Source organism: Thamnophis elegans, chromosome 6 (genome assembly GCF_009769535.1).
Source record: "Thamnophis elegans isolate rThaEle1 chromosome 6, rThaEle1.pri, whole genome shotgun sequence".
NCBI lineage: Eukaryota > Metazoa > Chordata > Lepidosauria > Squamata > Colubridae > Thamnophis > Thamnophis elegans.
In genome coordinates, this window is record NC_045546.1 from 15,090,266 (window position 1) to 15,106,150 (window position 15,885).

General features: G+C 38.7%; 1 protein-coding gene across 1 annotated transcript in view; it reads left to right on the plus strand.

The window, feature by feature from the left end:
• The window catches only part of YAP1 (Yes1 associated transcriptional regulator), a 91,092-nt gene that overhangs the window by 35,006 nt on the left and 40,201 nt on the right, over nt 1-15,885 (plus strand).

Genomic DNA, 15,885 nt, shown 5'->3' on the forward strand with positions numbered 1-15,885 from the left:
TTAAGTCAATCCAATTTCCCCCCTTAACAGTGTCAGAAGCCAGCTGGGAACATCGCAAATGGTGATTACACAATCCTGGGATCCTGCAACCATTATAAATACATGCCGGTTGCCAAGTATCCAAATTTTGATTGTGTAACCACGGGAATGCTGTGGCTGTCATAAGTGCAAGGTCTGGTCATAAGTCACTTTTTTTAAGTACCATAACTTTGAATAGTCGCTAAATGAATGTTTGTAACTCGAGGACTACCAGTATGTGTTTTATGTTTGGCATTTCTCTGGTGTGAAAGCTTACTCTAAAAGTTAATTACGATTGATTTTTGTAATCAATTGGGTTTTTTTAGTTGTGTGATTTATTGTTTTGAATTTTTTTTATAGGGGTGCAGGTAAAGTCTTTTCTGTTTGGAGTTGCATGTAAATTCTAGCAAATAAATTGTGTGTGTGAATACACACACAAACACATACATATGTATATTATTAAGTAGTAATATATATTAATATAGCATATTATTGCTTTCTGCTTATAGTGGAACCTCATTCTAATTCATCAATTGGGGGTAGAGCTTGTCTAGTAAATCAAATCTGTGGCATTGAAGTTTGAAAAATTATGGTATCATTGTACAGTATTTCTACAAACCTCTTTTAGCCAACATAGAAACTGAGATAAAGGAAGTGTGATTAGACAAAACAGCCTTGTTTCCACCCAAGTGAGATGTTAATCTCTTTAAAGGTTTTGTCTTACAATTGCAAAATACATTTGTGTTGATATGGCATTCATTTTGTTTTAGCAACTATGCAGTGATCTCTGATTACCAGTAAGCATAGTTTAGCAATTCATTAATGGTAAACCTGTGCCTTTCTTCAGTATCAGGTGAGTTCAACCACTGATGAGTTCCTAAACACATCTTTGCTTTTTTGGGCAGTATAACAGAAGTGATTTGGTATAATCTTTTTCTGAAGGGTAGGGGGCGGGATAGTATTTGAAATAAATGTTGTCACTTATTTACTCTTTCCATACATTTCTGCTATCATAAATTGTGTATTGAGCAAATGTTTTGTAGATGAGCAAATAATTTCTATATCTACACTTTTTATATCTTGCCCTAAATTGTATAGAAGGGATGCAAAATATTTTGTTGCTTGGCTTGCTACCAAACTTCTAGAAAATGATGCACCTATAATTGTTATATGCTACTTTTCCACTGATACAGGAATGAATAAACGTTGGTCTTTCAAGTGCTACTGAATTAGAATTTTCACTGGTCCCAGCAGATGTAGCTAGTAGTAAGGAAATTGAAAGTTACAGTGGATTATGGTGAATGATACAAGATGTGACTGCCCACCTCCAGTGTTGTTCTACATATCTGTTTTCAAAAGTTATTCTTAGCTACATGTGAAGCAAAAGGTTTTGCTGTAGTCTCTTCTCTTAAATGTGCTGACGACACTGTTGAAATAATGGAAAATATTTATTAAGGGTAAATTAAATACAGTTTTTAGGAGGGACGTGGTGGCTAAGGCATTGAGCTTGTCGATCAGAAAGTTCGGCAGTTTGAATCCCTTGCACTGTGTAATGGAGTGAGCTCCCGTTACTTGTCCCAGCTTCTGCCAACCTAGCAGTTTGAAAGCATGTAAAAATGCAAGTAGAAAATTAGAAAACCTTTGGTGGGAAGGCAACAGCGTTATATGCGCCTTCGACATTCATTCATGCAGGCCACATGACCACAGATAATGTATTTGAACAGCTGGCTCTTTGGCTTTGAAACAGAGATGAGCACTGCCTCCTAGAGTTGGGAACGACTAGTACATATGTGTGAGGGGAACCTTTACTTAAGTACAGATTTCCAAAATTATTGCTCTATCTGTAGAAAGGAGCATTTGCCTATTTATGTAAGTTTTCTGGTAAGCAAGGGTAGAGTATTAGTCAGCAAGGGAGGCTCAATGAATAGACAGTGGCAGAAAGTTTAGCATACTAAATAACATGCTACCGTAAAAAGACGTTGATTAATAGCCTTAGTGGGAATTACTTTGCTGTGTAACTGCCTAGAAAGAAAGAGAGCAAAGAAACAATTCTGAAGAAATACCTTCTGGATTCTTTAGGTTATATGAGGGAAAGAAAAGTGAAATATATTGTCCCTTTGGAGAAAAAAAAACAATGCTAGGAAGTAAACAGCATTGTTTGTAGTTTGTATAACATTGTTAGGTACAACTTGTTCAGACTGAAGACATTGCTTAGATGGGCAGCGAAATGTTTCAAACTGGCAAGAAAATAAGCCCAGTTGTCATGACAAAACTTCAAAACAACTATTTCCTGGATGCCTGAAAAACTTAATCGACATATTGCCATATTGCCATGCACTTTGGGGAAGAACCCCTGAGGTTAGGAAATGCCCTTAAAGTTCTACCTGGATGACTGAGAATCTTCATTGACACCCTATAAAGCACAGTTTAATTATTTAAAATGTAACCCAGTGGTTCCCAAACTTCAGTCCACCTTGGTGCTACAAACTGATCCTCAGTGCCCCCACCCAGTGGTGGAATTCAAATTTTTTACTACCGGTTCTGTGGGCGTGGCTGGGGTGTGTGTGTCATGTGACTGGGTGGTTTGTAACAGGAAAATTCAAAACTATAACAATTAATTGCACATTTATTCAAAATCCAATTTAAAAACCTTTTTAGTTAATGTTAACATGATCCAGTGATACCAGGTTTTCAAAGTCTGATAGTCATTTGTCAAGAACCTTAGTAACTAGTAACTTAGTAAACTCAATAAAATTTAGTAACTACTTCATTGTTCAGTAAATTCTTAATGTGATGGATGGGCTTGATGAAGTGATACCAGTTTCCCAATGTCTGGTTTTAAGTCACTTAGCAGAGTGCAGTGTTTCCCAACCTTGGCAACTTGAAGATGTCTGGACTTCAACTCTCAGAATTTCCCAGCCAGGGAATACTGGCTGGGGAATTCTGGGAGTTGAAGTCCAGACATCTTCAAGTTGCCAAGGTTGAGAGACGCTGCTCTAAAAGCATCAGAACTGTTTTCCTCTCCTCTCCTATTATGGTATCAGAAGAGCATTAACTCCTGGCTCCAGTTTCCGGTAGTTTTGGGTGATGGTTTGTCTTAAAAGACACTTTAAAAGAGCAGCCCGTTTCCTGCCAGTTTGCCCCTGGAGTTCATGCAAAACTTGCTTTGTCGTCGCCCACGTCGAAATTCCCTTTGGCCATTGCCCTGCTGCCCCCTTCCCACCCAAGGAACACTACCCATCACCCTCTTTTTTGTGTCGCCAGAGGATTTTAGTTGCCACACGCACATATGGGGATCCCCGGTCCTGGGATCGCCCTTCGCGTGCCCGCAGAAAAGAGGGCTCCCTGCCTGTTGAATGTGGTACTGCCACCCTTGGTGCACAGTGCACAGATTGACGGAGCGCACACCGACTGACTGGCTACCCTGAGGAATATGTGGTATGCAAGAGGCCAAAACAACCATTCGACGGAGAGGAGGGAGGATGGGAGTGGCCCATGTCTGTGGCAGGCCCAGGGAGTACGCACGTTCTGAGCCATGGCGCTCGGTTTGGAGAGGGGGGGGAAGCCTCAGCGGTGTGTGCCTAGCCGCCGCGTGGGAGCAGCTCGGTGTCTTCCAATTTAGTTGTTTCTACTCCCTCCCCTCCTCTGCTCGGTTGCACTCTCTCTATATGTTTCCCCCCCCCCTCTCTTTCTCTCTGTGGTGGTTGACGCGACTGGTAGTTAGGATTGAGTCTGCTGTTGCTTAAGTTGCTGCGGCGGACAGCAGCAGCAGCGAGAAGCAGCAGTGATAGTATCTAGTAGAGCAACGAAGAAGGGGCATTTGTGGCAGGCTGGCCAGCTGAAGCTGTAGGCTCAGCGTAGCTCCTTCTCTGCCGCCTGCCACCCCCCTTGCCTCTTAGCGCCCCCCCCCCCCCAAAGTCATCCCACTGCCCCCCAGGGGGCGGTACCGCACTTTGGAAACCACTGCTGTAACCCATGGGGAGGAAAGCTATGGCAAATCTAGACAGCATACTAAAAAGCAGAGGCATCACACTACCAACAAAAGTGCGCCTAGTCAAGGCTATGGTTTTCCCAGTTGCAATGGATGGCTGTGAAAGTTGGACCATAAGAAAGGCTGAGCGCCAAAGAATTGAGGCCTTTGAACTATAGTACTTGAGAAGACTCCTGCGAGTCCCTTGGTCTGCAAGGCAATCAAACCGGTCAGTCCTAGAGATCAACCCTGACTGCTCTTTAGAAGGCCAGATCCTGAAGATGAAACTCAAATACTTTGGCCACCTAATGAGAAGGAAGGACTCACTGGGGAAGAGCCTAATGCTGGGAAAGACGTGAGTGTAAAAGAAGAAGGGGACGACAGAAAATGAGATGGCTGGATGGAGTCACCGAGACAATAGGTGTGAGCTTAAGTGGACTCCAGAGGATGATAGAGGACAGGAAGGCCTGGAGGAACATTATCCATGGGGTTGCGACTAACAACAAATAAAATTTGAATGTAATATTGTTTTTTCTAAGTAACGGGTTATAGATTAAGGTCAAAGAATGACATGAAATGAAAGGTCCTGAGCCTAAAATGTTACCACTCTAATGCATTTTGTTTAGTTAGGCAAGAGGCAATTTTTGCTGCTTCTTCTGCTTGGCTCCTTTTGTAAAATTCAAAAAACGTCCTTTAAACATGTTCAGTTGGAGTTTTCAGATTTAACAGCAGCTTTCCTTCCTGCTCTGGAAAGAGCTTTGGAAACGTCTATGTTTAAAAAATGAGTTTGGATAAAGGCTGGCTTGAGATAGAGAAAGTGGGAGTGGGAAAATATTAAACAAAACAAAAGAAAACACTCCCAAAAGTTGCACAGTATTACATAGATTTTCAATGTTGGGAACAGTTCATTGTAAAATGTATAACAAATTTAACACACAGTGGCTGTGTTCATATGCAAAGTCTAATCAGATACTGAATTAATCTATATTTTTAGTTGTGATTAAATGCTAAGCCACAACCATCACCATGTTTTTAAAGGAAAGGTAATCTTTATTTATATTGAATATAATATATATTATCATCTCTGCTTTTAAACACTAAGAAAAAAATTCTTCACTCTTGTATTAGTACAGTTTACAAATACCGTATTTTTTGGAGTATAAGACACTCCGAAGTATAAAACAAACCTAGGTTTGGGGAGGAAAACAAGTGGGGGGGGGGGAATCTGCCTCTGCCACCCAGCAATTTCCTTCCTTGTAGCAAACAGCGAACAGTACAGAAGATATACACTGTTTGTAGTGTTACATTTCAGACTATACTTGTACAGATGTGATTAAAATTGATGTGGCTTTCTAGAAGTATACATTATTCTCTGCTATTTAAAAGAAGATACAATAGTACTGGGTCTCTCCATATCAAGCATTTATTTTAAAAAGCTTCTTCATTTTGTTAAGTTGTCTAGAACAATAATAAAGCAGTCTTTAAAAAATAAGTCTAATAATTTGAACATTTTATAGGCGTTTATAGTTATTGACTTAACTCCTTGCAGCAAACAGCCTGTTTCAATTTAGTGTGATTAGAAGAAGAAAAAAATCTGCCTCTGCTTCTCAGCAATTTGCCTCCTTGCAGCAAACAGCAAGTTTCACCTTCAATTTCAATTTAAGCAGGGGCCTCCTGATGATCAGCTGTTTCAGGCTGCAGGGATTGCCATAGCCTATTGTCGCCTCCGTAAGCCCTTTTTCTCATTTGCTGCAAGGAGGTAAATTGCTGGGAGGCAGAGGCCAAAGGGTGGGGGCTGGTGGATGGGCGGGGCTACATTTGGTATATAAGATGCATCCAGATTTTCACCCGCTTTTAGGGGGGAAGGTGCGTCTTATACTCCAAAATATGGTATATTTAGTTTTTTCAAAATACTAATTGAAATGAGATTGTAGCGATTCAAATAAATATAAATAAAATTCTATACGAACAAGTCTATGAAAATACTTGAAGGAACCAAGTACCATATTTTTCGGAGTATAAGACAGACCTTTTTTCCTCAAAAAAGAGTCTGAAAATCTCGGTGCGTATTATAATCAAATACACCATTTTTTGCCTCTGAAGCTCGCCCCTTCACCAAAATGGCCATGCATACCTTTATGGAGGCTTTCAGAGTGTTTCTGGGGAGGGCAGAAATGAGCAAAAAATGGGTTGTTTTTTGCCCAGCCCCCAGCAGCACTCTATAAGCCTCCATAAGGCTATGCATGCAATTTTGTTTTGACAAAAACAGGCCCATTTCTGCGAAAAAGGGGCCTTTATTGCTTGTTTTTGCCCCCCCCCGAGCACTCTGCAAGCCCCCCCAAGAGTATTCATGCCTTTTTTTTTAAAAAAAACGGGTTCGTTTTTGTGAAAAACGGGCCATTTTTGGGAGGTTTGCAGAATGCAAAACCTTTTTTTTCCCTTTTAGGAAGCTCTTTAACTGATTGATGAGAATTACATTGAAAAGTGCTGTGCCAGCAGAAACAAAGTCTTAGGTGATGCAGATTGTCAGCAATTTCCTTCTCCAGCACATGGATAAATACACCTGAAAACATACCTACCTAATCTCTCTCTCTTCCTACCTACCTACCTACTGTATTTTTTCTCCCTCTCTCTCTATCCCTCTATCTACCTACCTACTCTCTCTCCCTAACTACCTACTGTATTCCCCCTCCTCTATCTATGTAAGTACCTACCTACTCTCTCTCTCTCCCTACCTATCTACTGTATCTCTCTCTATCTGTCTACCTACCAACCTACCTACTCATACTCTCTTCCTACCTGCTGTATTTCTCTCTCTCTCTCTCTCTCTCTCTCTCTCCCCCTCTACCTACCAACCTACCTATTCTCTTTCTCCCTACCTATCTACTGTATTTCTCCCTCCCTCCCTCCCTCCCTCTCTCTCTCTTTCTCTATCTCTATCCCTCTACCTACCAACCTACCTACTCTCTCTCCCTACCTACCTATCTACTGCATTTTCTCTCTCTTTCTCTATCCCTATCCCTCTACCTACCAACCTACCTAGACTCTCTCCCTACCTACCTATCTAATGTATTTTCTCTATTTCTCTTTCTCTATCCCTCTACCTACCTACCTACCTACGTACTTACCTACCTACCTACCTACACACACACTCTCTCTCTCCCACTACTTACTGTATTTCTCTATATCTCTATCTCTATTTCTCTCTCTCTATCCTTTTATCTACCTACCTACCTAACTACACTCTCTCTTTCCCTACCTACCTACTCTGTTTCTCTCTCTTTCTCTCTCTATCCCTCTATCTACTTACCTACTTTTTTATTTGCCTCTTCAAAACCTTGCTGCACTTTATTTTTTTAACAGTGAAAAATAGGCAGTGGCCTCTCCCATGTTATTTTCTGTGTGGACAACAACATTAGTGGCCTCGTTTCTTAAGCCTGGGAGAGCAATAATTTTTAAGTGGCATATTTTCTTCCTAACTCAATTGGGGGGGGCACATTATCTTGGGTGTGTGTATAAGCCCTAGAAACACTTCAAATATTTTTATTCAATATTGTTCACTTGTGTGCCAGAATAAAAACACACAGAAGGTTACCATGATAAATCCTTACAAATCCTAGCACTGTCCAGAAATCTGAAACCAACTGCCTAATTTTGTTAACGAAAAATCCCTACTTCTCTGCTTCCTACTAAAGCACAAAGCTAATTGCAAATCGGATATTAGAAGTATTCTTTTGGCAAAGTGTGTGCATTCCAAATCACTCTATACAATGCCTCACCCTCATTTATTTCAAGGAGGTATAGTCTGCAGCAGTGTGAAACGAAAGTAAAGTCAACACAGCAAGGAAACTGCTATTTTGGTAGCTCCACTTTTTTGAAGATGGTAGTGCTTGAAGTCTCTTTATTCTGTACTAAGGAAAAAAATCCCTATTCTACAGTACTCCATCCCCAGAAATTCTGCGTTGCTAGTTTTGCTGTTGTCACCTTAAAGGAAAGATGGGCAGCGTAAAAAATTAATAAGTAAAATAAAAATAAATGTAAACTTCTATTGAAATTTGAATTTTTTTGCAAGTCGTGTGATCAGGGATTACATGGAAGCTGACTTTATTGCTAAATGTTTTAATATTTCTAAGGTACGTGGAATTATGAATATTTTCAGTGAATTTCAAATTGCAAACATACTTGATTATCTTTATTGTAATGTCAGGGTATTTGTTTAAAAGCATTTCATTCTATTAAGATGTTAGGGCTCAGTCATGTTTACAAATTGTTTTACAGTGTAATAATCAATGAAGTCTTAAAACTTTTAAACAAAACTGCATTTCCTATCTTCTTATGATAGTTCTTCATAAAATAGTAAGATGTAGTCCCACCTCTCATTTCACCATTCGTTTTGTATCGTTGTCCTTACTTTTTCTTCTACATCTTCATGAAAATGTAAATTAGCAGAAATCCAACACATTTCTAACATTATCTTTTCATTGTCATATAAGAACCCAGCTTTATTTTGTTTGATCTCCATGAATAAATTCTTGAAAATTTTTCAACCATATTCTTTTGAGCCACCATCTTTGTATTTTCATACATCTGTCAGATCGAAATTGCCCATCATTTCAAAAAATATTATGAGCCTTACGAGGAACAGTTGTAAGTCTTCTCATTCAGCGCCATTGTAACTTTGCATGGTGGATTCCTGTACTGTCACCCAGTAGTTCCGTGTAAGATTACTAATTCACTTTTAGGAAGGTGTCTTCAGAGACAACCCATCTGGCTGATGTGACCAATTTACACAGCACTTCAATTCACCTGAATTCACAGACTTGGTTAGATGGATTCTATAGTCTTGCCCGGTTATCTGGAAATTTTGGAATCTTTGAACTTTGAGGAAGTGGATAGAATGCTGACTGTAGTATAGCCATTTCCCCTTTCTTTGTCTTGGTTCTTAATGATTGTTTATGTGACCTACATTGTTGGATATACTCAGAGATGTGTATCACTCACTCACTCACTGCTGCCTCTTTTCCACCAAAGTTTCAATTGATCTGGTCTGATTGATCTTAGAAACGCTATTTTTATTTGTTCTAATAATTTGCAGCAATATGAAGCTAAAAGTCATGCTGATTAATTCTATAACATTCTATTCAGTTTGAGGCCGATTTGGTTAATTTTAAGTAATGAGTCTAGCAAAGAGTTGGACTTGAGCTAATGTCTTTACTAAAATCCACAATTATATACTTAGAGAGAAGGAGAAATATTTCAAAACTAAAAGCAAACCAGTTAGATCAGTTTGCACTTGGATGGTTCATCACTAATAAATTATGGTTACTAATAAATAATGTGAAACAACTTTCAGATCTGAAATTAATCTTATGCCAAGCATTTGCTAGGACTAAAATGATTTCCCAGAGTTCATAACCCAATTAATATTTAATTATTCATATTATGCCTAGTGTGGCAAACATACCTGTGTTTTGCATCTTTGATGCCTTGAGGAATGTTGGAAACTGATTTCCCTCCTCCCTTTAGTATTTTACTATATTTACTTTCAAACATTCAGGGAACTTATGAAGGATGTTGTTTTTCACCATGCATAACTGCAAGATTAAAATACATAAAGTAGGCAGAGGTGATATTCTGGCGGTTCGGACAGGTTTGCTTGAACCAGTAGCGGAAATCTCAGGTGGCCCCACCCACTCACCCCAGCTCTATGACATCACACGTAGGCACTTTTTTAAGCCAAAGCACATGCTTGGAAGGCTGAGCGCATGCACTCACACTTGTGAACTGGTAGGGAAGGTAAGTGAATACCACCCCTGAAAGTAGGATTGTAAGATATATTCAGTTGAATCAGACTTTCACACCCTGCTGACCTTCCGATGCATTGGGTTATAATTTCAACTATTCCTGTGAGCTTTACTGTTGACAGTCCTGAATTTGGATCAAAGAATGTATAGAAGACATACTTATCAGGCACCAAGTTGTGGAATGTGTAGGTGAAGAACAATCTCAAGTAGAGCTAAAAGGAAAAAAGGAAACTCGTAATCCTGCCTTTGAATTGTTAGAATCATTAAAATAGTATTTATAAATAGTGCCATCCAGATGTTGACAGGCCATTGTTTTGAAGAAGAAAGATGTGCATTTAATACTAATGCAGAAAATAATTAAGTACATAGTGGTAGAATTTCTGTAGTTTGGAACCTCAGAGCTTATTGCTCAATTAAATATGTAAATTTGGTTCAAGAAGCCGTCATTTTATTACTTGCTCATGAGACCTTACATCAGGGGTGTCAAACCCATGGCATCACATTTTCGTCACGTGATGTATCACAACTTTTCCCCCTTTGCTAAACTGGGGGTGGGTGTGGCCACCATGTGATGCATCTGGCCCGCGGCCCGCAAGTTTGACACCATTGCCATATAAGATCCTGCTCTCTAGCAGAGCTGGAAAAACTACATCTTAAGAAATGTGATTGCTTAATACTGATGGCTTGAAATAAGTTCTGCATGTGTTTCTGCATTCTGATCCTCCAGTCTATTCACTATTCTTTGCTTTTCACATTTTATTCTGGGCCAGATTCATTGATTTATGCTTCATGCATCGTACTCTCTCATATTGTTTGCATGGATATTCCCTCCAGTGCATCCCACGTAAGCTGATGAATGTAAATTGTTACGACTTGGTTATTAATGAAATGTCTAGAACTTGTTTCTCTGCCATTTGTCTTAATTCTATCCATATTCCTAAAATATTGGGCATAAAGCTATATGTATCCAGATGTAGAAATTTTGGAATTTAGTTAACGAAAGGCAGTTAAAATCCAATCCCAAAGCCAAAGCAGTAACAGTGGTCTCTTATTTTCCCTACTCCTTGAACCCAAAATGAAAAAAAAATGAAAACTTCAAACAGTTCAGATTCTATGCTTTGTATGGATAGAGACTGCAAGCTACCCACAGTTACTTTGAAACAAGATGGGGACTGCATGCATGCATGCATGCATGCATGCATGCATGCATACATACATACATACATACATACATACATACATACATACATACATACATACATTTTTGTAGCCTGGGGTTGAAATGAGGGGTCTTTGGTGATTTCTGATTATTTTTGTAATCTGTTGAACGATTGACAGAATTTTGTTCATCATATTTATATTTTAATGAAATAATAACTTCTCTATTTGTTAATCATTATATTTTGTGGGGAAATGAAGCTGTTAATACCTAACTAGCTAGAAATGCGCTATCTAGTATGTTTATTTTGTCCTGATGGATAAAATTATACTAGGATTATAAATCCTAGTAAATTAATAATTTCCAAGCTAGACTAAAAGTATTAAAAGTAACTCTTCTGTATAGTAAACTGAGAAAGTGTGATTCAGTCCCTGCTTTCAGAATTAAATAAAGAAGTATTTATGATACTTCAACCTGAAATTCTTTTTACTGTATTATTATGCTTATTATATTAACCGCTGGTGAGATTTCTTGTGAAAAACTGACTTCTATTATAGTATGAAATTAACAAACAGGATTTTAATTTGTATAATGAAATTGCAGTCTGTTGTGTCTATACTTTGTATTGACAATTCTGGAAATAGACAAAAACAAATGTCTAAAGAGGGTAACCCAGATGAGACATTTTTATATGAGGAACTGTAACAAGATTACAGTAGTCAACAATAGAGCATTGTGAAGAGAGTAAATTAAACTTGTAGGTTTAGTGAACTTGAGAACAAGTCCAAGCATGTGACTTTATAAATAACAATTTCACAACGAATATAGGCTTGGTAAGCGGCCCATAAATCTGGGCAAAGAGCCTGCTGAGCATTTTAATGCCAGCTCTGCCAGCTCTATTCCCTAAACTGACTTACTGATGAGAAAATTAAGAAAAGCTGAAATTAAGCAGGATTCTGTTGACAAAAACAATTTTAGACTTCTGTCACTTGTCTTTTCTATCTGGGAGCATGGGGTCATTAGATTAAATCAAGAGTTCAAAGGATTTTGATATACAGGAAAAAGAAATACAGCACTGGTGGAATGCAATAGGTGGCATTTCTCTTATGACTTATGTAGTAATGTAAGTTTTGTCATAGGAGCTATTGTGTGACTTAATTTTTCTCCAAGTCTTCTGTTCCAAGCAAAAAGATAAATGTAGAGGAGAATACAATCTGGATATGTAGAGAGGTTATGCTCTTTCCTAAGCCCTCCCCGCCTCCAAGTATAATCTACAGGTAGGTAGAAGAGATTTGGAGGAAAGTCCTGTATACATTCTTTTCTGGCAGATTCTCCTTTTTTCCTTCTTCAGTATTCTGTTCTTCAACAGTACAGAGATAAGAAGAATTTACTTAAAGAGTGGTAGAACTGTCATGATAGGTTGTTTTTTCTGTACAATTAGTAAGGGCTGCTGTCCATCACTGCTTCATTTGTAAAGTTAAATATATTTTCTTCCAAGTCAGCTGCTTACCTTCTACTACTTATTTCTTCTCTTCTGAAAAAAAAAAAACACCAGGGCAACTGTAATACGAGATTCATGCTGATTAGAAGTCAGTGATATGCCTTAGATTCAACAGGCCATATTAAAGGACTGGAAGTCAGCTCTTTGTAAACACTGGACTGTGGTTTCTCTTGATCCGTGAGAAGTGGCTGCTATGTTTTTGTTTTCATAAAATCAATCCACTTCATCTGTTATTCTAATTTTTAAAATTAATATTTGAAACATGATGTGGGTCGGTAGTTTCTGAGCTACATTTTCCTATAAACTTATTTTATTTCAGATGGGAGAGGGAGAGGAGAGGATTATCTAGGATTTGAATGCATCTTCATTAAAAAGGGATTGGAAGAATTATATGGAACCTCCATCACTTCCTTTTGAATGGAGACCAAATACAACACGTTATGGAAAAGTAGGTTGCAGGCCAAACTAAAGGAGATCAGAAAGTGTCTTTCAGTGATATATGAGCTGTGAGTTCTAGGCTGATTGCAAGATTGAAGTGAAAACTGCATAACATTAAACATGGGGAGATTTTTCTACAATAAATAATGAATGGTTTTCTAGCTGAAAAATAGTAATATTTAATGACAGATGTGTGCGGCAACATGGGCAGTCATCTACAGATACTTTCTTCTGTTAACTGAAGTCATCTTGTGCTTTTCATTTATTTAATAGTACAAATGGATGGAAGTTTTGTATCCTGCACTTTAGTGTTTGCATGAACTTAATGACATGAGTGCCTAAATTGGATGAATAGATGGATATGTGTAGCTTAGAATAGGGGTGTCAAACTCAGTTTCATTGAGGGCCGCATCAGGTTGTGTTTGACCTCGGGAGGGACATGGACAGGGGGGACATGGCAAGCATGACATCACTCATGTTGGTGGTGCCTGTGGTGGCCCGAGTGTTCTGCCAGTGAAAACGGGCTCCCAAGCTCCATTTTCGGCTTTGCCAGCCTTCTGCAACCCTCTGCCAGTGAAAATGGAGGTCAGTGTGCATCTCTGTGAATTAGTGGTGTGTGTTCTAGATGTTTTCTTTAAGAGTCATGTTCATGATGCAATTTCTCATGCAACATGCTGAACATCATAAACCCGATAATCGGCACATTGGGTTAAAAACAATACAATAAAACTAAATTGGTAATACTACACAATCTATATACAGCACTACAAATCTTTATTTATTTGCTTAGGAAAGCAAGGTTGAGGTTCTTCAAAAATTTTTGGGAGCTGAGTGTTTTTAAGGGGAGTGCTGTGATCGGGTGTTTCTTGGGTCCTGTCACATGACATTGCTTAATGGATGAGGTCCAGAACATGCCAACTTCTGATCTTATAGTGCTGGCAGAAACAAACGGAGAAAAATAGTCCCACAAATAACATTACAGGTAATCCTCAACTTGCCACAGCAATTAGGATCAGAATTTCTGTCACTAAGCAATGAGATCATAAAGCTTGACTGCATCACGTAGTAACAACAATGCCTATAGTCCTGGTTGCTGTTAACCAAATCCATAATCATTAGGTGAGGCAGCTTCCTTCCAGCATCCCATAACCAAAGTCAGTGGGGAAATGGGCAAGAAGTGGCAAGCTCCATGCCAGTTGGCAGGCAAGTGAGTCAAGGAGGTTGCGAAAGAGGTGCGTGGGAGAGAGGGCACAAAAGGGTGCATTAGAAAGGAGGGAGGGATACGAGCATACAGAAGTGGCCAATGTCGCATGAGCACAGGGGGGCTAGGGGAAGGTATGCAGGTAGAAAAGACTTACTCCTGGAACTTGTGATCTTCCCTGCAGCTTCCTTGGAAAGTCAGTGTAGAAGCTGGTAGGGAACGTTGCAACTGGCAATCACATCAGAGGTGGTATTCAGCCAGTTCTGACAGGTTCCGGAGAACCAGTAGCAAAGATTTTGAGTAGTTTGGAGAACCGGCAAATAGGCTGGCCCTGCCCCTGCTGCCTCCCAGCTGATCTTCTTTTGTTGCCCTGCACAGGAGAATGGAGCTGGAAAGCAGGTTAGTGGTGTGGGGAAGGAATGGGGATTTTGCAGTATTCTTCCTCTGCCATGCCCAACAAGCCACACCCACAGAGCCGGTAGTAAAAAAAATTGAATCCTACAACTGAATCACATGATTGTAGGGCTGCAACTAGTCATAACTACAAACTGGTTTCCAATCACATGGCTGTGGGACTGCTGGGATGGCCAGAATTCCAAGGACCATAACTACATTTTTTTAGCACCATCTTAACTTTCAACTTTCAACTGAATGGTCATAGGTTGACGTCTATCTGTAATCAATATGACAAAAATCAGAGACTACCCACTACCAGACGGAATAAAACCACATTTGTCCCCAAGACCTGATAAATTCCCTAAGGGAAGGGTCCTGGAGGAAGCCCATTCTTCCCGTTTTTGTTGGATTGGACAGATGATATTTGGAGTCAATAGGTAGTTCTGCAGGGACTGAATAGTAAAAATGCTATTCAGAAATTTCTTCTCTATTTCTAGGTCTTAAATTCTTCCAGTTAGTAAAGCAGCTAGTAACAGGCAGTATAATATTCCACACTTTTCTTTTTTTTAAAAAAAAGCAACTTTATGCATTTGTTATCTTAATCTTTTGATAATGCATTTGGTGCTATTGTGCCATTACATTTAAAAAAACTTCAAGTGACATTAATAACATTCCCCTTGTTTTAATTAATATTCTTTGTGATAGTGATAGCTTTACACTTTTTGTTATATTTATTATGCCTAATAAATTCTGAACGTTGTGGGCATTATGCATAAAGATTTGTCATTAAAACATAAATTCCTTACATACCGTAAAGAAGTTAATTGCAAGTGAAATATTGGACTTAATATATATTTATATTTAATATATTTATTATTAAATCTGTCACATAAGATACATTTATTTTAGATACCTGTCTAAATGTTTAAATATTTCAATACTTCCTGTCTGGTTTAATTGTGTGTAATGAAAAAGTCCTTTTATTGAAATTAACATGGTTTTAGGAAAACAAACAAGTCAGGGAATAAATACCAGTTGGCCACCTTCAAGATTGAAACCAACATTTGACAATCTGTCAAATATTTTAAATGCTACCCTAGATGGGCCTACTCTGAATTTGTATATGTTCCAGTAGGATTCTGTTTGACTTGAAATTCAGACCTCACATAACATATTGCACTTTTATTCTTTTGAAGTCTTTCTGAATTTCAAAAGCAATTTCTAAATTCTGTAACTTGTTTTTCATGACACAGATCAGCAAAAACTCTTGGACACTCTGCATTAATTCTGCCTGCGGCTGCAATGATTTGGAGCAGATTTTTTTCAGGACTGTCAGATTCATTGCTCATTTTCTAACTTCTCATTATGAATTTTCATATTGTTTCACTTATGCGGCAT